This window comes from Sander vitreus, unplaced genomic scaffold (assembly GCF_031162955.1).
Source record: "Sander vitreus isolate 19-12246 unplaced genomic scaffold, sanVit1 ctg242_0, whole genome shotgun sequence".
NCBI lineage: Eukaryota > Metazoa > Chordata > Actinopteri > Perciformes > Percidae > Sander > Sander vitreus.
Window position 1 is genome coordinate 121784 of NW_027595415.1, and position 13326 is coordinate 135109.

The 13326-nt window shown below is 40.5% G+C and overlaps 1 protein-coding gene and 1 long non-coding RNA gene across 2 annotated transcripts in view; both read right to left on the minus strand.

Moving 5' to 3' along the window:
* LOC144513393 (phospholipid transfer protein-like) overlaps positions 1 to 13326 on the minus strand; it is a 114739-nt gene that overhangs the window by 82515 nt on the left and 18898 nt on the right. The window lies entirely within an intron of this gene.
* Positions 9387 to 11523, minus strand: LOC144513390 (uncharacterized). Its single transcript, XR_013501116.1, has 2 exons — positions 11456 to 11523; positions 9387 to 10844 (listed from the first exon to the last, which is right to left on the minus strand). It is a non-coding gene; the product is annotated as an uncharacterized LOC144513390 (long non-coding RNA).

Sequence of the window (13326 nt, forward strand, 5' to 3'; positions counted from 1 at the left end):
ACACCTGCTTTTAAAAGTCCTTCAATTTGTTGTTCAATCCCTTGGATTGCTTCATCTTTCAATGGATACTGATTTTTCCACGGAGGTCTAGCTCCTGGTCGAAGTTCAACCTTTACTGGTTGAGCTGACTTTACACGTCCAATATCAGTACTATGTTGAGACCACAAACACTCTGGCACCTGTCGCATCATCTCCTCTTTCAGAGTGTCTGGATCCATCTTGGCACTGCAGATAGATTCATATGTCATCCGTACAGCTTGTGGCTGTCCCTGTCCTTGAGCTGAAATCATGATTTTGAGAAATTGCTGATCTTCACTCCTCCAAATCGCCAGATTCTCTCTTATAGGTACAAAGACAGCTTTCTCTGCTTCAGTCATCATTTCCCCTATATCCTTCTGCTCATATTCTTCAGAAACCAACAAGGTGACGTGGCACACTTTTCTCAATCTCAAATTCTTTATCCAGATAATCATCTGTGTTCATCTTCATAGCTGCTCCTTGTGGTCCTAAAATTATGCAACATGAACTAAGTTGAACTTTCTTTGGTTGATGACTCAACCATTCCTCTGAGTTTGGTTGGGCAGCATTCTTGAAATACTTGAGCGTACAATGAAATGGATATTCCGGAAGCCTCGCATCTGGCATGTTTGCAACAATACATTTTTTCCCACAATTTAGCTGGTTCCAATCCAAAATACTGAAGAAGCTTCAGTCTCCACTGTCATCAATAATTGGTGAACAGTTTCTTCTGGTACTTCTGGTTAGAGGAATCAGCGGTTTCACTCCCTCAAACCCGATTGTCCGAATCAGTTGATTGGACATGGGGAGATGTGTAGCATCTTCAGGCCGAATACAGGTGAACGCAGCTCCACTATCCGCCATCACTTCCAAAGGACGGCTGTTTACTTTCACCTTAATCGTTGGATCTCTTTCCGGCCCTAATGCTACCAGCTGACACCCCCCTTTCGGATCTTCTGGGCACCTCTAGAATCCTGGTTCCGGGCCCCTGTAGGGGTTAACCGGTCCTCCAAATGGCTTCGACTGGCCCCTTGTATTCTCCTCTGTAATTTCCTCTGGAGTTTCCTCCTGATCTGTTACACTCACGGGCAAAGTGTCCAATTTGTCCACAATTATAACACTCTTCTGAAGATTGTTGAGAATATGGATTATATCTTCCTCCTCTTCCTCTTCCTGCACCCCCTCGTCCTCTTGCTCTTCCTCTCCAATTCTGTGTCTGTCCAGAAACTGGCTGTGGGTATGAAACCACTGGTACCACGAATGGTGGTTGAGGCAACTGGGGTTCAACTTGGCTTGACTGGAGTTGTGGCAATGATTGTTGATTTTGTGGGTACTGGTTCTGCATGACCATGGCCTGCGTCTTCTCCTTCCTCTTACTGTCCACCAGTTGTATTTGGTTGAGTTTTCTAAGAGTCTCTCGGTCCTGTTCTTTCTGTTCATGTTCCTTTTTCCTATATAGATCCACCTGATGGGCTATGTGATCTGTATAAGCACCTATTGTCATACTCCCAAGTCCCACTACTTCTGCCAATTTGCTTCTTACCGGGGCAGTCCCTTCTGTAATTTGGTTCTCAAAAGTGACTTTTCCAGTTGACTCACATCTGGATCATTTCCTGTAGTGTTTCTCCACACCTGGTGAGCTCTTGACACATAAGCTCTTGGATTTTCTTCTTGTCCCAGTGGTTCAATCAGAATGTTGTTTGGATGCACATTTGTTGGATACTCATCTCTCAGCGCCCTCCACAGACGACCTCTGCTTGTGGCCAACAACTCAGGATCATATACAGAAGTCCCCACACAGTCCAGCTCTCTGGAAAACTTCTGCCATAGCTGGAACCCAAACAAGATTAGCCAAAAGTCTCTTAATATCTCCTATGGCAAACTGTGTCCCTATTGACATTTCTTCCAACTTTGCAATCCAAGGATGTGCTCCTTCTTGAAGAGTAGGCAACTTATCAAGAATATCTGACATATCGGTGTTCTGCAAAGGCTTGTACTCCAAATTCTGTCCTCGAATGATCACTGGAAGCATCTTCCTGCTTGTCTTTCTTTCTCCTGAGCGCAACGTATATCTCTTCTCCGCTCTTCGGAATCCTTTTTTCCGCAATTCTTCCCTCTGTATCTCCAGCTTCTCTAATTCCTCTTCCAATTCTTTTATTTCTCCTAGTTTAGTAGAACTCTCCAAGTATGACAGACATCGCTCCATGTCTTTTTCAACTTCTTCTAACTCAGTTGTTGTAGAACATGATCCCGTAGCTCCCTTAATCTCCTCTTCTCCATCACTGTCTCCATTTTCACTTTCATCAGAGGTCTGATCTCTCATTTCTTTTTGTCTCTTCCATTTTTCATCACCTCTTCTTTTCTGCTCTAGCCAGCAAGTCTGATTGCAGGGTCATATCCTCCCATGATCTCTTCTGATTCACTCTGATCATCATCATCGTCATCATCCTTTGTCTTCCTGAACCTCAGTCTGCCCTTAGTTTCCAAATGTTTCGTTTTCTTCTTACTCTTGGAGCTTGGAGTCATCCTTATGGTCGTTTCTGCTTGTCCCCACTTCTATTAGTAGTTCATCTTCATCTCTGATGCAGTAATCACCCTTCTGACTGATCACTGGAAGCTGGGGATAGACGTCCTTGAAATCCGCTTCCTCCTCATAAGGTGAGTTTTTTTTCACTGACTCCGTATGTGAGAAAGGTGTATTGACTTCTGCCATTAATTTTTCTGTTATTTTCTCCTTTTTTGCTATTTCCTCTACACTTCTGTCCCTTTTATCTTTCATAGCCTTTATCAGTTTCTGTCCTTCATTCTCAAATAACTTAAGCGTACCCAACTCTCTTTGTCTCTTTGTTTTACGTTATTCGTCTTTCTTCCCCTTCTTTTGATCTGCCTTGTATGTGAACACAAGCACTTGAATTATTTTAATTACATCCGGGTGAAGACTCCCCTCTACTGGCCATGGCTGTTCAATATCAGGCCAGCGTTTGTGCCATTATCCTGATAGCTTTGCGATATCGTTAACTAGAGGATTGTTCTTTTGTACTACATCAACCGGAGTAATTACTTTCTGATTTTTAATATCCTTTCTCCTGTCCTTCTTCCACATTGTAACAACTCTTTTGTATTCCTTTATTGTAAATTATTGGTTTTATATGAGACCACTAATTATTAAACTAAGAATACTTTATAGCTTATTTTCCCTGCTTTCTTTTATTTTATTTTTTATTTATTTTTGATAAATGGCAGGTGTCCCACATCCATTATAGAAAGGTGAAGGAATCTAGTCAACTTCAAAGTAATCCAAATTATTCAGCAACACTACAGCACCAACACTCCCATATAATAGTGTCCAAACATACATTTAATCAAGAAAGATGAACAAATGTCCAATAAAGAAGAGAAAGTTCAACCCTACCTGAAACTAAAAATCCCACACTGCTATATAGTAAACCAATAACCCAATAAACACCCAATCACCTTAATTTACCAAATAATCTTAACACTGAATGTCCAACGTAGCTCCAAACAAAACAACCCATACACAAAGAAAATTCCACTGTATACTTCTCAAATGCATTAATTGATCAGTCCGTTGCCAAGTCTCTTGTCAAATGGTCACAATATGGAATATTTTAAGCATGAATTTAGACAGGCAAATAAAGTATCTTTTGTAGAGTAATGTAGCTATAATATCCTATAAGGGAAAGCAACCTAAATATGCATCAACAATAATAACTATAAATGAACATACACCTAGATCAGGATGCAGGTGTTTGTTAAGAGTTTGTGGATAAAACAGTTACTGGCCTTTTGATCAGATTGGATCTAGGACTGCCCACGCTGTCGCGTGACGCACTGGCCAGCACCTACTCTCTCTCTCTCTCTTCTTCTTCTCGTTTCTCAACCCACAGGAGGAAAAGAAAAGAAACAGCAATTCTTAGTCTTTTTATCCCACCAGATCATTCACCATAAAATGCAAGTGTTAATTTATTTAAGTAATCACAATTTGTTGTGAAATACTTATTTAAAGCACTTTAGATAAAAAAATCATATTTATTCTCATTCATATTCTTATTTATAAAGGGCAACACACATTATTCCACATTTCTGTAAATGTATCAGTGTTAGCCAGCTAATTTCAATTATAGTCCTTTTGCCAGATATTTTAAACCAGAACGGCAAAAACTGGCAAGACATTAACATAGGTTAGACTAGCTAGAAATCAGCAAGACACCATACAGACCATTACAACAACAAACTTTCTTTCTCAGTTAGCCATGCAGAGTTACAAGAAACAGTAGAGCATTTAGCATAGCTACACATCAAACAGTATCCACATTCAATATATGAAACCATGCAAACATCAGAACACAACCAAGCAACACAGACCCAATCATCTCCTAGCACCGTTCAAACGTGCAAAACAGTAATGAAGATGGAATAGGCTACATCACTCGTGAGGGATGCGTTAAGATAGCACAGGTTAATAAGATGGTAAAAATAATTAATAGACTTATGAATAATCAATCAACTTAACTCAAGAACCCTTTTAATCATTATGATTTTTTTTTTATCGGTCAACATAATTCTTATTTTTAAATTTAATGGATCTTAATTCACAGTCTAGCAACAGTCACCGAATATTTTACTGGGCTGCACTCAAAAAATCTCCCCCTTCCTTTTTTCACCATTCTGCCTCTGCACCCAGGCAAGGAGTGCCCTAGACTGTCTGTGAAAACTTGCATTCCTAGACTTTTAGACATACGCAGTCCATTCGCCAGTGTGATCTCAGAGTGAGATGAGCTCCCAAGCACACAACCAACCAAGGAGGATAACTGAAGAATAACTCAAACCCACTTTAACATAGCCTCCAAAGGGATCTCATAAGATTTTAGCAATTTCTTTTTAAAAACGTTCACCTCCGAAGAAGATTCATAGATTGTTAAACAAAGTCCTCCTAGAGACTCATATCATTTTATGTTTTTTACCTGATTAAACAAAGTCCTTCCTAAAAGGCTCATATGTTTTAACAATTTGAAAACGTTCTCTTCAAATGAGACTCGTAGTTTTATCCGTAATGAACAGAATATCTTTCCTTATAGATAACTAAAACTCCTGTTTTCAACCAAAACATATATATATATATATACATATCTAATATAGGAAATCTTCATGACATAAATCACACATGTACAGCTTATCACACACATCAAAAAACACTGCTGTTCACACACACTCACACTTCTCTCCCACAGAGAAAAGTTCACAGCATACAAAAAGTCGACTCCATTCAATCTACAATTCATAAAAAGAGCATGCTTTCCGCCGTATCCTTTGTTCCTTATTCCTTTTTTCCTTTATCTTTCCTAAATGTTTGCTACCTTTGAGATGTAGATTCCAATGAGAGGCCATTGACATGATTCGTCAATCATGTGAGTGCATACACTGAATATAATCCTACAAACTCCCAGCGTCTTGAAAGCTACATATTCCAAGAGCGGATCCCGAAATCACACCTAGTGAATTTCCCAGGATTTACGGCCCATCTAAGATGGCCTCAAGTCTTCTTTAAGGGCTTTTATTTCTAATTTACGACGTCCTAAGTAGGCCTAATCCTTATTTATTATTCCTTTTATTTTCTCTTATTTCCTCTTATTTCTTTATTCCTTAATCCTTTGCTTTATTTTCCTTTTCTTCTATTTCTCTGTTGTTTTTTTTTCTTTTTAAGCCAAATTCCCTTGGGCCCAGGGTTAACACTCTTTTAAACTATTTTACACATTATCCTCTGTTCGTCACTTTAATTTTCTTTTCCTTTATTTCTCTATCGTAATTACACTCACACACTCCCCCCTTTTTTATTCATCACAATGCAAAGAAATTTGAAACAAAGTCCCAACCCCCACATCAACACACACAGCACCACAGCTGCACACACAGGTTTCTTTTCAATGCAGCCTGACACACACACACACGCGGCTCCCATGAACGACTGCCACCCCAAAAATGTGAGGAACACTCACCCTTGTCAGCCGACCTTTGAAGCAGAAGTCGCACACCGAAGCCCCACAAATGATGCGCCTGTGGCTGACAAAGCCGAATCACGTGACGCCAGATTTGTTGTATATTTAGTTGCAGCACTGCGTTGCCGATGTGTGGAGAAGGAACTTCGTTGACACTGTTCTTGATTATAAAAAGGTTTATTACATCAAAGATTCCAGCATCAATTTACAGACTCCATGGACTTCTGGAGAGACGACCGACCCAATCTTCAAAATTTGTCGCTCTGAAGTTCTGCGGCTATCTCATCGTATATATTCTGTGCATTTAGTGGGGGTGTGAGTATATGCTTGGAGTAGGGAACTGAACATTTAAGGCCCCATACATGGTATAGCTCCAACAAAATATCTTCTATCTTAGGGGGCCCCTTCTAATGTTAACAGTTTCCAAATGTTTCAGCAACAGTAGGATAAAGTTCATAGGAATTCCTTTATATGGCAATCCTTAAGTCAAAGTTGTAAATCTTCAGATACCACAACAGACCATGACCTTTGTTTTTTTCTGTCCGTGCTGTTTTGCCTAGTCTGAGTTTTACACTTACTTATTTAGCTTACCTGTTTTATTAATTTTAACTTATCTGTATGTTCTTTACGAGCAGGTTTTATGTTTGTATTGAGGGGCGTTCATTTTGTTTGGCTATTGTGTATTAGGTTTAGTAACTTTTAATCTGGCCTGAGATTTTAGAAACCTAGTGGTTGCTCGAATTACTCGTAGAGGTGGTGACGTATAACTGGCTCATTTTATTAGTGACATTGCATGGTTTTAGTGTGTGATTTGGGTTTATTTTGATATTTGCATGTTGTGTTTATTGGTAGTCCTTGTTTTTTTTGTTATATGATCCACCCACGATAACCACTTTAACCACTTAAATAGTTTTCACTTTAAATAGTTTTTATCTGAATGAAATTATCCTCTCCTACCGTGTTTTGCATTTTTGGTTGTTTTGTTTTTGTTGCATTTGCTCTGTTTTAATTTATTTTTGTTTATATAGTTATGTTGAACTGAACATTGTTTCCTTTGGGTTTATAATAAATGATTCTGAGTTGCCCAAATCAACCTCATCTCTGATTATTTATGTGGGCTTGCCTGTGTAGTGGGGACCCCCAGATTGGTGCCAACTGATATCAAAATTAAACTTTAAACTCTTTGGGTGAAAGTCCCAAGGTGGCGTTGTCGACTGTTACATTGCTAAATTTTGGGCTAAGCCCTCTATTGGGCCCGATTACATATAGATATTCAACATTCTACACCTCCAGTTCCCAGAACTGACCTGAACTTTACCTAGTAATTGTCCAAGATTTGCAGCCTGATCTAACATCACCTTATCCAAGGGTTTTTACCAATTTAACGACATTATCATCCTTATTTCGTTATTCACCTTATCCAAGGACTTTTATTTCCTCACCTTATCCAAGGACTTTTATGTTCTCTTACTCCCCTCTTTTTGCATTGTGTTTCCAATGCAAACAATATTTAGAACGAAACTTAAGCTCACACAGCATAACAGCAAGGCATCCACACCAGGATCCTTAATGATGTGACCAGACAACATACACACAGCAGCAACTAACGAACCAGCGCCCAAAGTATGCTTACCCGTAATATATGGCCAGATGCAGGAGTTGATTCGCCGAAGCAGCCGATGCAGTCAAATCACAGCTCGTCCTTATTCCGTGACGCCAAGTTCTGTGGTATCTTTAGTTTCGTTGCTGTGATGCTGTATGGAAGAAGTATTCGCCGACACTGATCTTGATTACAAAAGGTTTATTACATCAAAGATTTCAGCATCATGACGGGTCCTGCAGAACTCGGAGAGTACCTCAGTCAATGGTTACTCTAATTCTTTTCTGTCCAAACATGAATATATACTTGTTCTGTTTAACATGAGACGTGGTGAATGGGGTAGTTCAGTCCGGTGCTGGGGCCAATCAGTCAGTGGCCCCCATTTTCTCCAGCAAACGTCACTTACTCTGGGATGTGCCCTCTAACCATATGTCCCAGCCAAATGGAACCATGTTTTAACAAAGACTTTAAGTCAATTAGATACTACACCATTCTGAAAACGCAGGTCAGATGTTTACTCGTGTCAGACTCCTCGCTCGGTCAGTCTGCCGTTTCCTCTTTCTCTGTTCTTCCGACAATGCTTTCCTAGCTTTCTGCTTCTTTTTTGCCAGCTCAGCCATGAGCAGCCGTGAAAAACTTCGTTACATCGCGAAGCAATTCGTTACATCGCGAGACCTGATATCGAGCGATACTTCCTGACATTGCAAGGGTGGTTTTTCCGCTCAAAAGTCATATAACCATTCCAATGACTCCGAAACTGTTCAGTTAAGGTAAATTAAGCTAAAAAAAACTGCATAGTTCCCCTTTACAGTTCTTTTTACTCCAGTAACGTTACATTAGTCTGATAGCTTTAGTTACTTTACATCTTTACATTCCCCCCACTGTTAATTTACTCTGACTGAAAACTAACAGCAGATCATTAACAACAGCCATTAGCTACGTTAGCTTACTAACGTCGCCGTTAGCTCTGATTTCAGCCGTTTGAGTTACACATTCTCAACCGTTAGTGACATGAAAACACCGTCTGAATGTTAAACAACATCTCAAACACTCTGACGGAGTCGCAGTGAAACGTTAAATGTGAATATACAGAGTTAAATGTCAAAGACTTACGCTCGAACGTCTGCCATTTCTGTTTTCAAATATCCGCGGCACCACGGGCGACCTGATTGGCCGATTGACGATGACGTTGCAGCGCGTTGAGCCAATCACAAATAACTCTTTTCAAAAAACTTTATTGTTAATGTATCAGATCGACATTCACAGTAAGTATAAATAAAACAGTATAAACGGACATATCTGTGCACAGACAGTGACAAAATTAAACATTTAAAACGTGTCAACCTGTCCAAAACATGTGGAACAATCATCTAAGTAGGTATCGGATGCCTCGATGGTAAAAGACCTTTTTAGGGCTGAGGTTAAATTTCTTTAAGAGTCAGATCCAGGGTAATTCCTCCACATTTCTGATTTTATGCAGCAGCATAAAAAGTCATAGTATAGAATGTTAAAAAGTCATAATATAGTATGTCAAAAAGTCATAGTATAGTATGTCAAAAAGTCATAGTATAGTATGTCAAAAAGTCATAGTGTAGTATGTCGAAAAGTCATAAAAAGTCATACTATAGTATGTTTTATTAATGTACGCTGTCAGTCTTCTGGTTCAAACTGAACTGAAGGTAAAGCTGTGCTCTGATTGGTTGTTTCTGCTCAGATCTGTGCTGTGTATCAGATAAAAACAAGAGAGGCAGTAATGCTGAAGCTGTTTATTGCAGAGAAAGATAAAGAGTGGTACAGCAGAATGCAGGACACACCTTGTAACAGAACATTGTTGTCCTGTTACGACAGTATCACAGCTGCTAAAGTCTGACATGTCAAGTCAGTAGTGACATGAGAGACAGGTAACAGAAGAACAGGATCATCACAGAAACTGTTTCTGTCTTTAATGTCCTTTATTATTAGGGACCGAGCACCAACAACGGCCCTGTTATGTTTGTTAGTTCTTTCCTTATTATTATTACATTTAACTTTGGTTCTGACTGAATACAAATGTCTGTAAAACAAAGGTTAGGTTAGGTTCATTAGCTGTGCACACAGCGTAGCCTACAGCTCCTTTCACAGCGATGACTCAACCAGGGTTAGACCCTGAATTATGGGATTGGTTAGAAATGAGAGGGGGGGGGCAGTCGTCAATGGTCGGTGCTTTGAAAAAACCCACAACATAGATGTAGTCTCACTGCACTTTACGCTGGGTTTTCACAGGCAGCTTCAACATCAGAGTCAACTTCTGCAGGGTGGTAGCTGCTATAGTCTATATCCTCGACCTTTCACTTCTGGGATTACTCCGGTGCCGCCATATGTCCGTCCCCTTCCTCTTTCTTTGTAAAACTACTTCTGAACGTACACATGTTCCACCAAAACAAGTTCCTTCCTGAGACTATTTAGCAGAGGCACTGTGGCTCCGTCCGGAGCTTAGCACCGCCCAAGACAATTGTGATTTCGTGATGATAGTTTAAAGAAATGCCAATAAACCAGACCACGTTTCTCTCCCAATGGAATGCTGTGTGGACTAGCCAGACCCTCCTCCGCAGGCCTGTGGAGGAGGGTCTGGACAGGAGAGACTACTGCCTGTATAAACCCAGCGCTAGAATGCAAACGTATGAATATAAGTTCAATTTAATTCTCTCGGCACCGCTGCTCTTATGAGACAGACACAACGTGGAGATGGCTGTAATATATTTTCACAAAGATCCACTAATGACAAACTGATGTTTAACTATATTTTGCATGACTGAAATAGCGTAGATGAGGACACAATTCAAAAAAAAATTGAATTCACTTTTTGGGATAGTGATCTCAGAATATGGAGATTTTTTTCTTCCACTAACATTAAAGATGTAGTTTGGAAGATGTGTGCAGTATTTGTTCACACTACTGTATGCAGTATTTGTTCACACTACTGTATGCAGTAAAACATTCTAACAGCTCGGCCCCTAAACAACAGGGTCCTGCAGCTTTGCTGCTCGGCCACTACTAATAATAATAATAATAATAATAATAAAGACATCAACGAGGCTCGGAAAAGGAGAAGTTAGAGTCCCTGACTGAAGCTGCTGCTCCGTGACCCGACCCCGGGATCAGCAGTTGAAGATGGATGGATGACATCACTTCCCAGTGAAGGTCAGGCCCCCCCCGATCACCAAGTAGCCCTGCAAACACACAACATATTAACCCTCTGAGGTCTAAGGGCATCTTCTCACATCTTCTTAAATTCACCTTTTAAAGGTATTTGTATATAAGTGATCCCCGAGTGTTTCACATCAAAATGTCAGAACAAACTCAGCTTTCCGTATAGTGACGCCCAAATCTGTCCCAGAGCGACGTGTAAAGACATAATTTGGGGGGCTAAATCTGAAAACGTTGATGTTTGCTTTCTGAAATTCCTCAAATCTCGTTTGGAAAACAAACCTTAACTATGTGATGTGTTGTACGATTTGTTTCGGCGCTTGGAATGAGTTCACAAAGTTGTGTAATTTATGATAAAAATAGTAAATAAATGTCTGAGATGAAATTTTGTGATATGGCTTTTTGAGTCTGAGTTTTGTCAAACGTCGTCAGTCGTGTTTGTTTCTACTACGGCCACCAGAGGGCGCTGCCACTAGAAACCTAAATATAGGTCAGAATGATGCTGGAACATACCACTTCTGGGGGGGTTTTGGGTGGGGGGGGGAGGGGGGGGCAGTCTCTGTAGTACAGTTATAACACAGTGCAGTATCATAGTGTAGTATGTAGTATAATGAAGTTTTACAAACACACTCACAGTATGATAATCGATCTGTGTCTGAGTGAAGTCCAGTCCATCAGGCAGAGGAATCTGGATTTTTATTAAACCAGCCTAGACACACACACACACACACACACACACACACACACACACACACAGACACAGACACAGACACATGCACAGACACAGACACACACACACAGACACATGCACAGACACAGACACACGCACACACACACACACACAGAGACAAAGACACACACACACACACACACACACACACACACACACACACACACACACACACACACACAGACACACACACACACACACACACAGAGACACACACACACACACACACACACACACACACAGACACACGCACAGACACACACGCACACACACACACACAGATGCAGATTAACGTTTGTTTATTAGGATAAGCCCCTTGAGATGTATCACCTCGTTTTCGAGAGCACAATCATTACATAACAACAGAGGAGTGAAAGAAAATAAAATTAAAATAAAAATACAATTAGTAATACGACAACGTGCATATAAAAAGCAAGAAAAAAGTATAGTATCACCTTTAAGAGTTTAAGTGTATTAGTACTTACGCTTAATTAATACTGGACTCCATTTAATTATGGGCTTAACAATTCCCACCTGCACAGAAACAACACACACATGTACAATAATTACTGGTTTTATTACTCTGTCCTTGGTGGTGAAAATATGGGGCTCCATTTGGGCCAAAATTGTCATGTGACCAAACATTTCTGTCGTCTTGTTGCCCTTCCTGTTCAGAGCCAGATTAACCATTAGGGCAACTGGTCACTAGCCTCGGGGCACAGGACATCTAAGGGGCCCTGGGCTCCATCAAATATTATGTTAGATCACATTATATAGTCCTCACGTTCCGAATTATATGCAGATTTTTGCAACCCGTTCAATCAAAGTATTATGTTAAATCACATCAAAAACAGTGACTGTAACTTCCTGTGCAGCGAGCGAGGACGAGCTGTCACAGACCGTGGTAAAGTTGGTTCTATATTGGAAGGTCAAGCTGCATAATAGATTTTTCGAATGTGGAATATCCAACATCCAATATAAAACCAACTTTACCACGGTCACAGCGAGTCTGCTGTGGTGTGGTGGCACTGCATCCGCCCAAGCACCCCCCGAGCCTCTGAAGGTGAAGTCAGTTTCCCCAGGTGAAGTTTAAACACACGTTTAATTTAAAGTTAAATTTGTAATAAATGTAATATATGCTAAAGGCGAGTCAGCACCAACAGTACGTCTATTACGTTAGCCAAAAGTCGAATCGCGACCTCGTGATTTGTAAGAGCTTTCAGCCCATTGATTAGTTTTGATATTAGTAAAGACAAGAACAGCATAATACAAAATATTACAAACTTGGCATGTGAGGGCGTGAGTCTTGTTGCCCTGTTCCTGTTGTCCTGATGTGACCTGAACAAATCTGGTTCCTGTACCTCGTGCAAGCATAGCTGCCCGGCCAATCGTAATGCTTGAATGCTGCGCAGGTCTTGGTGAGAAAGCAAGTTGGCACCGCAAGTGGCGGCCGGGTCAAATGAGGAGACAGGGGTTTGTTATTAGGGCCCGAGCGCCAACAGCAGCAAAGGCCCTATTGGAACTGAAGGAATTATTATTACACCAAATTAATTGGCTTTTTGAGGGGCTTAACATATTCAAAAACTCACCAACACTGCAGTCGCATCAAGTCTGGTGAAAATAAACGTATTTTAAGGGTTTCGGGAATAGGCGCACAAAAGTGGCTCGCTAGCGCCCTCTACAAAGTTAAACAAATTGAGCCCCAGCAGTGCGTTTAACGTAGACTCACTAAAGTTGGTACACATATGTAACATCAAGATGTGCAAAAAACATCA